The 15,891-nt window shown below is 46.3% G+C and overlaps 1 protein-coding gene across 1 annotated transcript in view; it reads right to left on the reverse strand.

Annotated features, from left to right (window-relative positions):
- The window catches only part of NFXL1 (nuclear transcription factor, X-box binding like 1), a 187,731-nt gene that overhangs the window by 30,223 nt on the left and 141,617 nt on the right, over positions 1-15,891 (reverse strand). The window lies entirely within an intron of this gene.

The raw sequence follows: 15,891 nt of genomic DNA on the forward strand, positions 1-15,891 counted from the left end.
AGACTATACAGGTGCATCTCAATACATTAGAATATCATCAAAAAGTTAATTTCAGTAATTCAATACAAAAATGGAAGCGCATATATTATATAGAGTCATTACACACAGAGGGGTCTATTTCAAGTGTTTATTTCTGTTAATGTTGATGATTATGGCTTACAGCCAGTGAAACCCAAAAGTCATTATCTCAGAAAATTAGAATATTATATAAGACCAAGTGAAAAAATGATTTTAAACTCAGAAATGTTGGCGCCTACTGAAAAGTCTGTACAGTAAATGCCTCAATACTTGGCCGGGGCTCCTTTTGCATGAATTACTGCATCAATGCGGAGTGGCATGGAGGAGATCAGCCGGTGGCACTGCTGAGGTGTTATCCAAGCTCAGATTGCTTTGATAGCAGCCTTCAGCTCGTCTGCATTGTTGGGTCTGGGGTCTCTCATCTTCCTCTTGACAATACCCGTAGATTCTCTATGGTGTTTAGATCAGGTGAGTTTGCTAGCCAATCAAGCACAGTGATACTGTGGTTATTAAACCAGGTATTGGTACTTTTGGCAGTGTGGACAGGTGCCAAGTCCTGCTGGAAAATGAAAATTCTATCTCCAAAAAGCTTGTCGGCAGAGGAAAGCATGAAATGCTCTAAAATTTCCTGGTAGACACCTGCGCTGACTTTGGTCTTGATAAAACATAGTGGACCTACACCAGCAGATGACATGGCTCCCCAAACCATCACTGATTGTGGAAACTTCACGCTAGACCTCAAGCAGCTTGGCTTGTGGCCTCTCCACTCTTCCTCCAGACTCTGGGATCTTGATTTCCAAATTAAATGCAAAATTTACTTTCATCTTAAAACAGCAACGGACCACTGAGCAACAGTCCAGTTCTTTTTCTCCTTGGCCCAGATAAGACACTTCTGGTGTTGTCTACTGGTCATGAGTGGCTTCACACAAGGAATGTGACAATTATAGCCCATGTCCTGGATACGTCTGTGTGTGGTGGCTCTTGAATCACGGACTCCAGCAGCAGTCTGCTCCTTGTGAATCTCCCCCAAATTTTTTAATGGCCTTTTCTTAACAATCCTATCAAGGCTTCGGTTAGCCCTGTTGCTTTTATCTGAAAACAACACCTTGGACCACTGAGCAACAGACCAGTTCTTTTTCTCCTTGGCCCAGGTAAGACGCTTCTGGCGTTGTCTATTGATTATGAGTGGCTTGACACAAGAGGCTAAATCATGTAAGAACCTGACTACTCAGGCAAGGCTGAGCTAGTCCCAGATCAGTCACACAAAACAACTGCTGTTAATTGTCAACCAGTGAAATGTGCATTTTTTGTAAGCAGTCTGTGCAGTCTCTACTCAGAAATATATGACTTTTCCTACTCCCCAGGCTGAGACACTGAGCTGAAAACATAGCCAGATTCTATTCACGGCTAGCCAGGTGCACCTCATCAGGACCTGTAGTGCAAGGATTTAACCCTGCCCCCATTTGGCTCCCAGTATTTAGCTAGAATATAGGAGACACATAGACCCCTTCAAAAGCTTTGTCCATGTAATATACTACAATATAAAAAATAAAATGTAGCACTTTTGCAAAAAATGCTTTATGTATGTAGGTATGTATGCAAGAATGCTTAATGTAATGAGCCATACTTTTTTTTTAAAGTTATGTACAGGAAAAAAGTTTGGGGTTCTCAAAATTTCTCAATTATTTGAGAAAAAAAAAACCAAAAACCATTAAAGAGCGTTTACTGTAAAACAAAAAAATCAGTTGATAAACTACAGAAGAGCCATTTTTTAGATGTAACACTAGCAGACAAGCTAGAAGAACTTTCTCACGCACATGTTAAACACTTGGACCTTGTTTTAATAGAAAAAGATAAACTGTATCTCAGACACAAGCGATGAACTGTCTGTACATACTTTACAAGGCACGATGTGCCCTTTGGCAATTTATGCAAGAGAATCCTCTGTGCTCCTCTGTAGCTGCGGCAGGTAATGCTTCCAGGATGCGGATTTACATTTTTTGCAGCCAAAAGTACTTTATAACTATCAGTGTTAGCTGTAGTCTGGTAATAGATTGTACATCTGGGGAAATAGTACAAAGTAGAGGATTGTGACGGCTGAGGCAAGAGGTTACCAAATGTAACAATTGTCTCCATATGACGTTTACCCGAATTCTTACTTGTCTACAATAAGAAACACCGATTCCCTGTGACTAATATCATCAGGCTACAATATTCATCTAAGTTAGTGAAACCCAGTACTAACGAGTAGCAGAAAGTTCACTAATTCCAGTTTACTTAAAAAGAGTTTTCTGGGACTCGCTTTTTATTGCAAAAATGTGTCCATACACAACATTAGGCATCTCCAATTTGCACCCTGCCGAAATTGCTTACCACAGCGGAGATTCTGATCCTAGTTATGTGACCCAAATAGGACACTTCATTCCCTGTCTTATTACACGTTCCCCACAGAGTGAATTATTACCGCAGCCATCTGCTATTTCTTGGCTCTGATTTGTGCCATAAGGCCGTGTGCCTACAATGAGTTTTGTTGGAGGCACATCTGAGCCGACCGGTCTATCAGCCTCCAATTGAAAAACTCCGGAGAATGACAGCAGTGGTCCAAATGGAACAAATTGGTTCAGTCATATAAACACTTGAACTCGACCAATTTAAGTAGCATATTCAACAGCCCAAAATTAGTTGATAGACTAATTTTCACTATATATGAGTGGGTATTTATCACAACCTTGTGAATCATCACAATTAGATAAGTGAGCACCACCATGCTCGGGTGCTCGTAACAAGCAGTTAGATCCTTGGATGGGCACAACTTGAGTACCCGAGTATAATGGAACTCAATGGGGGACTCAAGCATTTATTCAGGAAATCTTCCAGATAAAATGCTTCATAGTTCCTAACGCATATTATGATAGTTTTTACAGCCCTTATCCATATTATGGTGGCCCTCACCAACCTGACACATAGTATGATGTTCCTTACTGCCCCTACACTTAGTGTTGGAGGCTATCAGGGCCTTTTAACTAAGAAAAATGGACCTGACAGCATCCCACACATGGTATGAGGGTCATGACTGTACCCCATAACTGGTTTGAAGATCCTAACAGAACCCCACACATGGTATGACGGTCCTCCTCGCCTGCTGCCCTGGACTGATAGGTCTCTGCCTATATGTGCATGTAGGCAGAGACCTTTCAGTCACTATCAAAGGGCAGTGAGAAGCTGTTGAGGACCTGCCTGACCAATTAGTCTGCTGTGTGGCTCGGTCCCCAGCAGCAATTAAAAATAGGTTATTCTTTTTGAAACTCCCTAGTGTTTCAGAGTCAAATATTTCTGGCTAAGGTCGGAGTCACACTTGCGAGTGACTCGAGCAAGTCTCACATCAGCATCACACGGCACGGCCGCACACTCTCCAGACAGGAAAGTCTCAGCTGCACAGAAATACATGCAGCTGACTTGCTCCTATCAGGACAGTGTGCGGCCAAGCCGGTGATGCCGATGCGAGTCACTCGCAAGTGTGGCTCCACCCTAAAGGGGGCTTTACACGGTACGACCGATTGTGCAATTTCACAATCGATCGTACCCGCCCCCGTCCTTTTTGCGTCACGGGCAAATCGCTGCCCGTGTCGCACAAAGTCAGTAACCCCCGTCACACATACTTACCTCTCGTGCGACCACGCTGTGGGCAGCGAACGTCCACTTCCTGGAGTGGGAGGGACGTTCGGCGTCACAGCGACATCACACGGCCGCCGGCCAATGGAAGCGGAGGGGCGGAGATGAGCGGGACGTAAACATCCCGCCCACCTCCTTCCTTCACATAGCCGGCGGCGGCCGCGTGACGCAGGTGAGCTGCTGTTCATCGTTCCCGGGGTGTCACACGGAGCGACGTGTGCTACCCCGGAAACGATTAACAACTAAATTAAACGATATTATGGAACCTAACGAGCAGTACACGACTCATGATTTGTTAGCGATACTGCGTCGCTAGGAGGTGTCATACAGGCCGGCTTCGCCAGCGATGCCGGATGTGCGTCACAAAAACCGTGACCCCGACGATCTATCGCACGATAGATTGTCTGGTGTAAAGCAGCCTTAAGAATCAGTCTTGCAATGACCTAAATGGATTTGAGCTGGTTTTTTCAGAGAGGAAAGCATGTTGAGGAGGAAGGGAAGAGCTGGCACATAAGTGGAGAAAGAAGCAGATTGTTTTAGTAAAATATATAACTAAGTTTTGTACTATCAATTTACACAAAGTTTGTTGAAACTAATAATAAAAAATTGTTTAAAAGAACTGAAATCCTCAGTGGTTGATACCTTTTAATGGCTAACTGAAAAGATGGTAATAATAGCAAGCTTTCGAGACTACTCAGGTCTCTTCTTCAGGCTCAACTAATGACAATTTAAACCCTTCATCAGGTTGTATGCATATTTTATACTTTTTCTAAATCTTTTGCTAAAAGTAAAGTTTTAAAAACAGAATCTTACTGTAGTTCAAGTGTTCATTTTCTATTTTGCTATAATTAGAAAGATTATCATTAGGATTTTCTTCCTCGCTTTTGGGGCTCCGGCTACTTAACATTGTTCTTCAATAAACTCCACAATGTTATCGAAAAAAACCCACAGTTCTAAATATGTCAGCAGAAAAAGAAGCAAGATAATGGCAGTATAATGGTCTGCGAGGGCTCAGACATTAGTGCAAGATCTGATAGAGCTAATCCGAAGGCACAAAATGCTCTCTCTTTTTTCGCTTAATGATTCCCTAAAATATCTTAAATAGAGCAGGGAGGTCGGTTGGGAAATAGTAAAAATAGCTGCCCCAACTAAGCGGAAAAAATCTTTTTAGTTTACTTTGACTTGTGATCTAATTCATTTCTAAGACTACGCAAAACCCCTGAAGCGCTGCCCGGCTTACATGAGAAGAGTCGCTGGTATTGATTATTTCAGTGCTGGGGCGATTCAACAACTTTGTCAGTGCCGATACCAATATTGAATGACTGTCCGTTGAGTTTTGTAGGGTTCTGTCTAATCACATTTTTTGCAGTTCTAGACAGAAACTTCCATGCAACTGCTTAGTATAGAGCACAGGATTAATGTGACTGAGCCTTAAAAGAAGGGAATTTTGTTTACTTACCGTAAATTCCTTTTCTTCTAGCTCCAATTGGGAGACCCAGACAATTGGGTGTATAGCTATTGCCTCCGGAGGCCACACAAAGTATTACACTTAAAAGTGTAAGGCCCCTCCCCTTCTGGCTATACACCCCCAGTGGGATCACTGGCTCACCAGTTTTAGTGCCAAAGCAAGAAGGAGGAAAGCCAATAACTGGTTTAAAGACCAATTCAATCCGAGGAAACATCGGAGAACTGAACCATACCACATGAACAACATGTGTACCCGAAAAAACAGAAAAACCCCGAGAAAACAGGGCGGGTGCTGGGTCTCCCAATTGGAGCTAGAAGAAAAGGAATTTACGGTAAGTAAACAAAATTCCCTTCTTCTTTTTCGCTCCTAATTGGGAGACCCAGACAATTGGGACGTCCAAAAGCAGTCCCTGGGTGGGTAAAAGAATACCTCGTGATAGGGCCGTCAAACAGCCCTTTCCTACAGGTGGGCAATCGCCGCCTGAAGGACTTATCTACCTAGGCTGGCGTCTGCCGAAGCGTAGGTATGCACCTGAAAATGCTTGGTAAAAGTATGCAGACTCAATCAGGTAGGTGCCTGACACACCTGCTGAGCCGTAGCCTGGTGCCGTAATGCCCAGGATGCAGCCACGGCTCTGGTAGAATGGGCCTTCAGCCTTGAGAGAACCAGAAGCCCAGTAGAACTGTAGGTTTCAAGAATTGGTTCCTCGATCCCCCGAGCCAGGGTGGATTCAGAAGCTTGCGACTGTTTACGCCGACCAGCGACAAGGACAAAGAGTGCATCCGGGTGGCGCAGGAGCGCCATGCGGGAAGTAGAACCTGAGTGCTCTCACCAGAACCAACAGATGCAAATCCTTCTGAAATTGATGGACTGGACGAGGACACAAAGAAGGTGAGGTGATATCCTGATTGATATGAAAGTGGGATACCACCTTAGGGAGAAATTCCGGAATCGGACCCAGAACTACCCTGTCCTGGTGAAGGACCAGGAAGGGAGGTTTGTATGAGAGCGTTGCTAGCTCGGAAACTCTCCTAAGAGACGAGACCGTTACTAGAAGGCCACTTCCCGAGAAAAGCGGGAAGGGAGACCTCTTTCAAAGGCTCGAAAGGCGGCATCTGGAGAGCAATTAGAACCTTGTTCAGATCCCAGGGCTCTAACGGCCGCCTGTACGGAGTGCTGAGAAGACAAACTCCCCGTAGGAACGTGCGTACCTGAGGAAGTCGTTTCTGAAAAAATACAGATAGCGCTGAGACTTGTCCCTAAAGGGAACTGAGCGACAACCCTTTTTCCAACAACAGGAAGATGAAAAATCGACCGCAAACAGCTGCGGGTGGACCCGTAGAAGTCTGGCTTACAGACGAAACGGCCGTCATCCTTTGGAGGGACTCGCATCCTAGTCACCTCCCGCATTTTTATCTGCACCTATGAAAAGAACGCTTGAATAAAAAAGAAATTGTTTGGCATAGCAGCTGTTTGCGGTCGATTTTTCATCTTCCTGTTGTTGGATCTCCTAGCTGCTCAATACCGACCAGCACGCTGCGCCTGCAAACCAGCGCTACATGGCAGTCATCAGCACGTGAGCCACTGAACTTGGAGGTAATCTGAGGGCAGGCGGTGCAGGACTTGTTCACTTGTTGCTACAACCCTTTTTCCAACCTAGATTGCAGGAAGGAAGGAAACATAGACGATGCAACCGGCCAGGGAGAAACACCCTGCGCCGAGCACCGAGATAAGAATATCTTCCACGTCCTGTGGTCAATCTTGGCGGACGTTGGTATGCTAGCCTGTCTCATGGTGGCAACCACGTCCTGAGGTAATCCTGACGACACTAGGTTCCAGGACTCAATGCCACACCATCAGGTTGAGGGCCGTAGAATTCAAATGGAAGAATGGCCCTTGAGACAGCCAGTCTGATTGGTCTGGTAGTGCCCCCGGTTAGCCTACCGTGAGGCACCACAGAACCGGGAACCACAACATCCTCGGCCAATCTGTAGCGACGAGGATGGCGCGGCCGCAGTCGGTCCTGATCTAACGCAGCACTCTGGGCAACAATGCCAGAGGTGGCACATAAGGTAGCTGGAACTGCGACCAATGCTGAACTAAGGCGTCTGCCGCCAGAGCTCGATGATTGTGAAACCGTGCCATGAAGCTGGCACATTGTTGTTGTGCCGTGACGCCATTAGATCGACGTCCGGCCTCTGTCAGCGGCGCCAGATCTCCTGAAACCCGTCCGGGTGAAGAGACCATACCCTTTCGGCCACACCCCGGCGACTTAGGAAGTAAGCTTCCTAGTTTTCCACGCCTGGGATGTGAACTGTGGATATGGTGGATGCCGTGTCTTCCACCCACATCAGAACCTGCCGGACTTCCTGGAAGGCTTGCCGGTTGCGCGTTCTTCCTTGGTGGTTGATGTATGGCACCGCTGTGGAGTTGTCCGACTGAAGTCGGATTTGCTTGCTTTCCAGCTGCTGTTGGAAGGTTTGTAGGGCAAGATACACTGCTCTGTGTTCAAGAACATTGATCTGAAGGGTGGACTCTTGCTGAGTCCACGTACCCTGAGCGCTGTGGTGGAGAAAAACTGCTCCCCACCCTGATAGACTCGCGTCTGTCGTAACTATCGCCCAGGATGGGGATAGGAAGGACTTTCTTTTTGACCATGAGGTGGGAAGAAGCCACCACCGTAGAGATTCCTTGGCCGCCTGAGAAAGAAAGACGACTCTGTTGAGGGAGGTCGACTCCCCGTCCCATTGGCGGAGAATGTCACATTGTAGTGGACGCAGATGAAAACTGCGCGAAAAGAACTGCCTCCATTGCTACCATCTTACGTAGGAAGTGCATGAGGCGTCTCAATGTGTGCGACTGGTTCTTAAAGAAGAGATTGCAGCCCGTAGTGACTGCTGTTTGTCTAGCGGAAGCTTCACTATCGCTGAGAGAGTATGAAACTCCATGCCTAGATATGTTAGCTATAGGGTCGGGGTCGGATCTGACTTTAAAAAGTTGATGATCCACCCAAAACTCTAGAGAGTCTCCAGCGCAACGTTCGGGCAGTGTCGGCATGTTTCCTAAGAGAGTGCCTTGACAAGTAGATCGTCTAAATATGGGATCACAGAGTGACCCTGAGAGTGCAGGACTGTGACTACTGCTGCCCTGACCTTGGCGAAGACCAGTGGGACTGTCGCTAGCCGGAAGGTAGAGCTACGAACAGAAGGTGTTCGACTCCTATAACGAAGCGTAGAAACGCTAGTGCTCTGGATCAATCGGCACGTGTGGATAAGCATCCATGATGCGTAATGATGCTAGGAAATCTCCTTGGGACATTGAGGCGATGACATGGCGGAGGGATTCCATCCGGAACCGCCTGGTGTCCACGAGCTTGCTGAGCAGTTTTAGATCCAGAACGGGACGGAACGGCCCGTTCTTATAGGCACCGCAAATAATTTGGGGTAAAAACCGTGACCTTGTTCCTGAAGAGGAACGGGGGTCATCACTCTTTCTGCCTATAGAGTGCACCCTGTTTGCAGAAGAGCAGCGGCTCGGCCGGGAGGTGGAGAAGTTCTGAAGAATCGAGTTGGAGGACGAGAAGTGAGCTCTATCCTGTACCCGTGAGACAGAATGTCTCACACCCAACGGTCATTGACCTATGGCAGCTAAATATCGCCAAGGCGGGAGAGCCTGCTACCGACCGAGGATGCGGAGAGAGGAGGCCGCAAGTCATGAGGAAGCCGCCTTGGAAGCGGGTTTTCAGACTGTCTCTTTTTTGGGCGTGACTGAGCCCGCCAAGAATCTGAGCTCCTCTGATCCTTTTGAGTCCACATTGGACGAGGAAAAATGGGACCTGCCCGAGCCTCGAAAAGACCGAAACCCCGACTGCCTCCTGCTCTGTTGGGGTTTGTTGTGTCCGGGCTGAGGAAAGGATGAATCCTTACCCCTGGACTGTTTAATGGTTACCTCCAAACGCTCACCAAACAGTCGGTCAGCAGAAAAAAGCAACTGGTTAAGCACCCTTTTTTGGAAGCAGAATCTGCCTTCCATTCACTTAACGAGCAGACCAGGCTCTGCTTAAAAACACGGAGTAGCGGAGGCTACTGCCGCACGGTTCGCAGAGTCTAGGGCAACCTGAATCGCGTAAGAAACAAATGCAGACATTTGAGAGGTTAAGGATGCCACCTGCGGCACAGATGTACGTGTAACCGTGTCAATCTGTGTAAGACAAGCTGAAATAGCTTGGAGTGCCCCAAGGGTGAGAATGCTGGAGCCAACGGTGCGCCGACAGCCTCATAGATGGATTTAGACCAGAGATCCATCTGTCTGTCAGTGGCATCTTTAAGTGCAGCTCCATCTCCCACTGCAACTATGGATCTAGCTACAAGCCTGGAGATTGGAGGATGCCGCTTGGGACACTGGGTCCAGTCCTTGACCACGTCAGGGGGCAGGGATAACGTGTATCCTAAGCCGTTTGGAGAAGCGCATATCTGGATAAGTGTGGTGTTCCTGGACTGCCTCTCTGAAGGCAGAGTGGTCCAGAAAAATACGTGAAGCTGACTCCTCCACTGGAGGAGCTGGGTGAGAAATAACCAACATTCTATTGATGGACGCTATAAGATTATTCACTATGGCGTCACCATTAGGTGTATCCAGATTGAGAGCGGTCTCAGGATCAGAATCCTGAGCCGCTACTTCCGCCTCATTACACAGAGAGTCCTTCTGCTAGGACCCTGATGAAACCGAGGGCCGCTCATAGTGAGCCCGCTTAGGCTGTCTGGGACTGACGTCTGTGCAGAGCCGTGACTCTGGGATGCGTGTGACATTCCCGGAGCTGTTAGTTGTTCACACTGAGGGGGGCCATGGATCAATGATTCAACAGTGCCCATGTTGTGAGAGACATGTCCGGACTGCTAGGCTTCTAGTATCATAGCCATAGTCTCAGAAAATCTGTCAGTAAATACTGCAGACACCGTCCTCATCCTCTGGCCATTAGCAGAGACTCCGGCTGAGTTGGATACAATGGGGGTTTATGTAACCTGCCGGCCGTATAGCCGAACATGCTGTACCGGCTGCACAGAAAAACATGTGTTTCTGCACCTTTGATTTACACAGAGAATATGCTGATAACTCCTCCGCACAATCCAGGAGGGTATATACAACGTGCGACCAAACAGTGCAATGTATATAGTACAAGCATATCTATAAGTGCACTTCTGCACTAGTGGGGTTAGCACCACAGGTGCTGCTTAACGCCTGTTGCAGCGATTGTGTGACTATCAGAATGCCAGGGTCTTCCACACTTGTCTCTGTTCGTACAGAAACTGACACTAATGGCTGCCGGCGTCCTGTGTAGAGAAGGAAGCCGTGGGCGTGCCTGAGAAAGTGCGGGAATCCGGTTTCACAGTGCACACAGTGAGAGGGGTGGAGTATGCAAAACATACTCCAGCTCTCAGCGCTGCTGTGCTATGCAGCGTCACGCCCCTACCCTGACTGTCAGGCCTGTGGGCGGTAACGAAGGGAGACTAGGCCCAGAAGCCGGGGACTCGAGTTAATAAGCGCGGCCGGCATATCAGTGCTGGCCGGCGCGGAAGTCCCCGGCGCACCACAAATCCCAGCGGCGCCTTAAATAAAAATGGCAGCGGCGGTTAGCGCGGTAGTCACCCAATACACTAACACACCCAGCAACGCTGTGGTGTGCGATGGCACTAGTGCGGACAGCGCCGCTGTCCCTGGCGCACTAACACACCCAGCAGTGCTGCCGTGTGTCTGCGCGGTCCCCACAGGGACACAGAGTACCTCCATGTAGCAGGGCCATGTCCCTGAAGATACTCCGCTCCATGTCCAGCAGATACCAGGGGCTGTGGATGGAGCACGGCCTCAGTGCCTGGAGACCGATAGAATCCCACTTCACCCAGAGCCCTGTAAAAAGGGATGGGGAAGGAAGCAGCATGTGGGCTCCAGCCTCCGTACCCGCAATGGGTACCTCAACCTTAACAAACACCTCCGACATGAAGTGGGGTGAGAAGGGAGCATGCTGGGGGCCCTCGTATGGGCCCTCTTTTCTTCCATCCGACATAGTCAGCAGCTGCTGCTGACTAAACAGTGGAGCTATGCGTGGATGTGTTGCCTCCTTCGCACAAAGCACAAAACTGGTGAGCCAGTGATCCCACTGGGGGTGTATAGCCAGAAGGGGAGGGGCCTTACACTTTTAAGTGTAATACTTTGTGTGGCCTCCGGAGGCAATAGCTATACACCCAATTGTCTGGGTCTCCCAATTAGGAGCGAAAAAGAAAAAATGATTAAAAATGTTATTTACCCAAAAAGGGTACCAATAAAACTTTCACCTCATCCAACAAAAATCCAGTCTCTAATAATAATAATAATTTTATTCATTTATATAGCGCTATTAATTCCACAGCTAAATCAGATCCATAATTATTCAATGTACCGTAAATAGAAAGCATTACTGGTAGTACAAAAGGGTATGGGAAAATGATAAGGCTCCCCCCCCCCATAGTGCTTTAGTGGGGTGAACCCACTTAATTTACAGGATGTGTGTCTCCAAATGCAGGGCACAATGTATTTTGGACCAATTTGGCATATTTGCACTTTCACTCTGAAACATCCACGGCATGCTTATTTTTAGATAACACTTGTTGGACCAAAAAAGTCACAACACGCGTAGATGAAAAACCTCAGAGGTGCAATTTACACAATTTAGTCAATTTTTGGGTTGCAAAAAGTATTGCAGTGAAATCTAAGCTACAAAAGTCACATCTTACTTCTTCCTTCTAATCCCTGCCATGTAACTAATCTGTAGCTTACAAAAATAAGAGGATACAGCAGCCAAGATATATGCGGGCATTAAACATATGAAATGTGAATTGTATTACTGCCATATTAAATATACTTCTAAAAATGAAGGTACTTAGTGTATAAATTGGCTAATTCATGAGAGCTAATCAGCTGCAGCAAGGCGTCCTTCCTTGACGGGACCCTAACCCAATGTCATGCCTCACCTGCACTAAAAGCCTACAAATGTATGGCCAGGTAGGATCCAGCATGAATCAAAAATGAGGCTTAGACTGATGGAAAGAGTGCTCAGTCAGAAGAGAGGTAGTCAGACCTCCAATGGTTAATAGAAAAACTGACCAGCACCTCCAAACAGAATAAAGCAATTGTGAACAGTAATGCAAAATTCATATGTTCAATATTCGCATACATATTGGCGCTTACAGAGCGCTGCTGTATCCTCTTACAGTGGAACCTTGGTTTACGAGAACAATCCGTTCTGGGAGTGTCCTTGTAAACCAAGTTACTCGTCTAGCAAAGCAAAATTTCCCATAGGAAATAATGCAAGCTCAGACAATTCATTCCACAACTTGTTAAATGTCCCATCCTGATCCCCTATTGTGCCATTCCACACACACACACACACAAACACGCACAGCAAAAGTTCCTCAATCGTCGCGATGGTTACCGGATATACATACAGTACCTGCGGACTACAAGAACCAGGAGGCCGGCAAGGGAACGGAAGGTAAGGGGAGCATAATGTGTGTGTGTGTGCGTGTATGTGTGCGCGTGTGTGTTTGTGCGCACTGCAAGAGAGGGTCAGTGTGCGGTGAAAGTACGGAACCAGAAGTGTGTGCGGTGAGTACAGCAAAGATTGCTCGTAAACAGAGTTACAAATTTACAGCAAGCTTTGCTCGTATAGTGAAATGTTCGCACACCAAATTACTTGTAAACAGAGGTTCCATTGTATTTGTGTATTATGTATTCATAGCAGCTTGCACTTGTTCACACTTGCTTTATTGTTTGGAGGTGCTGGTCGGTTTTTCAGTTTTTGAATTAAACTGTAGATTAGTCAAAAAGAGTTCTTTAGATTACATTGTACTTTTTTCAAACTGACTCCTGGTTTTCCCGGTATGGGTTTTGGAGACTAAATTGGAATGTTGACTAGATTGCATATGTTGGAGCCAATCATTAACATGCATGCAGCAAACAAGCCTGCAACAATAGCAGTGAGAACAGGCGTTCGGAGACAGATGCCCATTTTTCTGCAAGGCTGCCCATGACCCTTTCTCCAGACCCTATATTCATAGCTGGAATCCATTCTCCTTTTTCACTGATTAATTGGGGATATTTTCAAGTGTGTGGACTATTCATAGCAGGAGGCAAATGTTCTTATAAAGTTAACGCCATCTTTGATTTGTGCCCTATTTTCAGTAGAACATGCTCTCTGTTGGAATGACGTGCCTTCTGAGGTTCTGATCTGGCATAAATCCTAAGTCATATGACAATCCTTGTTAAAGGGTCACTTTTGACTTTTAGGATTGCTACCTCCAATAGGTGTCACTAGAGTTTATCTACCTCCTCACTGAAGGTACAATCTGCAGTTTTACATAGGTGACGCCATCACCCTCGTCATCTGGACAAGCATCCACCATATGAAGAAAATCTAAAAATAAGGAGCGCTGATAGTGTAATACCAGATGGATCAGTGCGGTATATCAAAATATATACACTCACCTGAAAGGGTTGTGACAGTCACAAGCACTAATACGCATGAGATAATGGCGTCTGCTGCAGCCCCATATGGATGAGCATTCAAAATGGAGTAGAGAAGGGGTTAATGCCGCGCATCAGCCAAAATGAAGATGTAGAAATGTTGATGATAATTAACTCTCTTTTTATTCCATAGGTCTACGCATTTCGAGGTGAAAACCTTTTCCTCAGGACCAGTACATCAACAAAAAGGCTTTTTGTTGATATACTGGTCCTGAGAAAGAGGTTTTCCCCTCGAAACGCATAGACCTATGGAATAAAAAGAGAGTTAATTATCATCAACATTTCTAAATCTTAATTTTGGCTGATGCGCGGCATTAACCCCTTCTCTACTCCATTTTGAATGCTCACCATATGAAGATGATGTATTTCACCCTGGGAAATATAGCTGAAAAAGTTTGAGAACCACCTTGTTAATGTATACAGACTAGAGTTGAGCGAGTACCTAACTAGTCGCACTCGCTATACTCATAACGAGTACTGTCTAATACTCGCATATTCATTCCGAATAGCGTGTGCAATGCAAGTCAATGGGGAATACCCGCAATGTAACAAGTAACCTGAATGCCGCACTATTCGTGAGAGTGGCAAATAGTGCAGAATCCCGGTTACTCGTTACATTGCGCGTTTTCCCCACTGACTTGCATTGCACACGCTATTCGGAATGAATACGCGAGTATTAGACAGTAATCGTTATGAGTAGTACGAATAGTTAGGTACTCGCTCAACTCTAATACAGACATATACAACTGTATATATGGATCCATACGTTAGAATCCTTTTTATATGAGGCATGAACTTTGTCTACATGGACCGCCAAACAAGTTAAAGGCTTTTTCCTACAATCTCAATAATAGCTCAGTGACCTGAGATACGAAAATAAATAAAGTTGTGAGATGCAACCAATTTCCAAAATATTTCACCTCTCTGGAGATCACCCCTTGAAAACCTGCATGTCAGAAACCATGGGATGGATCCTGGCTGCGCATGGTTACACCCTGTAGTCCTTTTATGACAAGTGGCACATGCTCAGTAGAGACCTACAATCCTTTCCCACTGGGCATCCTCTTCTTATTTTCTAGGGAGCTGGTGCATGCGCGATTGTACCACCCTCACTGCACAGGGTGGATGTGCATTGTGCGCCACCTCTACAACTGCGCCGATCAATTGTGTGATACACACAGCCAAGACAGGGCAGACGTACCACACACTAAACTCCAATGGTTCTCTATTACAAGCATGAGTATTTATGCTGATAATTGCTATAATGGATGCCTCAATATAAATACATTGGGGTCTATATCTATACTGTCTCAAAGAGAAATTCTCTGTTCTATGGTAACAAATCAGATCGCAGCTTTCTTTTTTTTTTTGTACTCTGGAAAAATGAAAGCTATGCTGTGATTGGTTGCTATGGGCAACAAGACAGGTTTTGTAGCCAGGAGAAGTCACATACGGGGTATCTTATTTATTTTACTCGCTTACATACCACCATCATATTCCACAGCGCTTTATAGACATCACTGTCCCCATTGGGGCTCACAATCTACATTCCCCATCGTCTTTGGAGGGTTGGAGGAAACCCACACAAATGGGGAGACCATACAAGCTCCCTGCAGGGATTTGTACCCAGGACCCCTGTGCTATAAAGTAACAATGTTAATCACTGGGCCATATTGGAAACAGACAAAATAGGAGGATGGGGTTTAGAAACCTTTACACGGGGTGGTAGGGAAGACAAGAAACACTAATGAAGTATTAGCAACTGGCAGAGCACCCGGCTCCATGGTCAGCTCTACCCGGGGGCCACTAACAGGTAACAGAGCAGCTAGAGGAGTAGTTAATATCTGTGCATGGGGAAAACATGGAGCCTGGAGGAAAAACAGGGGGTTGTGGGAGATGTAGTTTGCACTGGTCACATGGGCAGCAGTGAAGGACCGCCCACATCAACTGAGCAGAGACACAATCATGGAGTAGCTACAGCCAAAAATAGATGGAAGAAATTAGCCAGAGAGGCACAATGGAGTTACCTTAGAGGGGTTATTAGACCCAGGGAGTATGAGAAAAAAAATTAGAGATCTTGAGATAATCCCTTTAATACAACAGTTGATGTTCCCATATAGAGGTGTGAACACATTCACCTCCCAGATGTCTGTTCACGCTGGGTACACTGGAGCTCA

This window comes from Anomaloglossus baeobatrachus, chromosome 1, assembly GCF_048569485.1.
Source record: "Anomaloglossus baeobatrachus isolate aAnoBae1 chromosome 1, aAnoBae1.hap1, whole genome shotgun sequence".
Classification (NCBI taxonomy): domain Eukaryota; kingdom Metazoa; phylum Chordata; class Amphibia; order Anura; family Aromobatidae; genus Anomaloglossus; species Anomaloglossus baeobatrachus.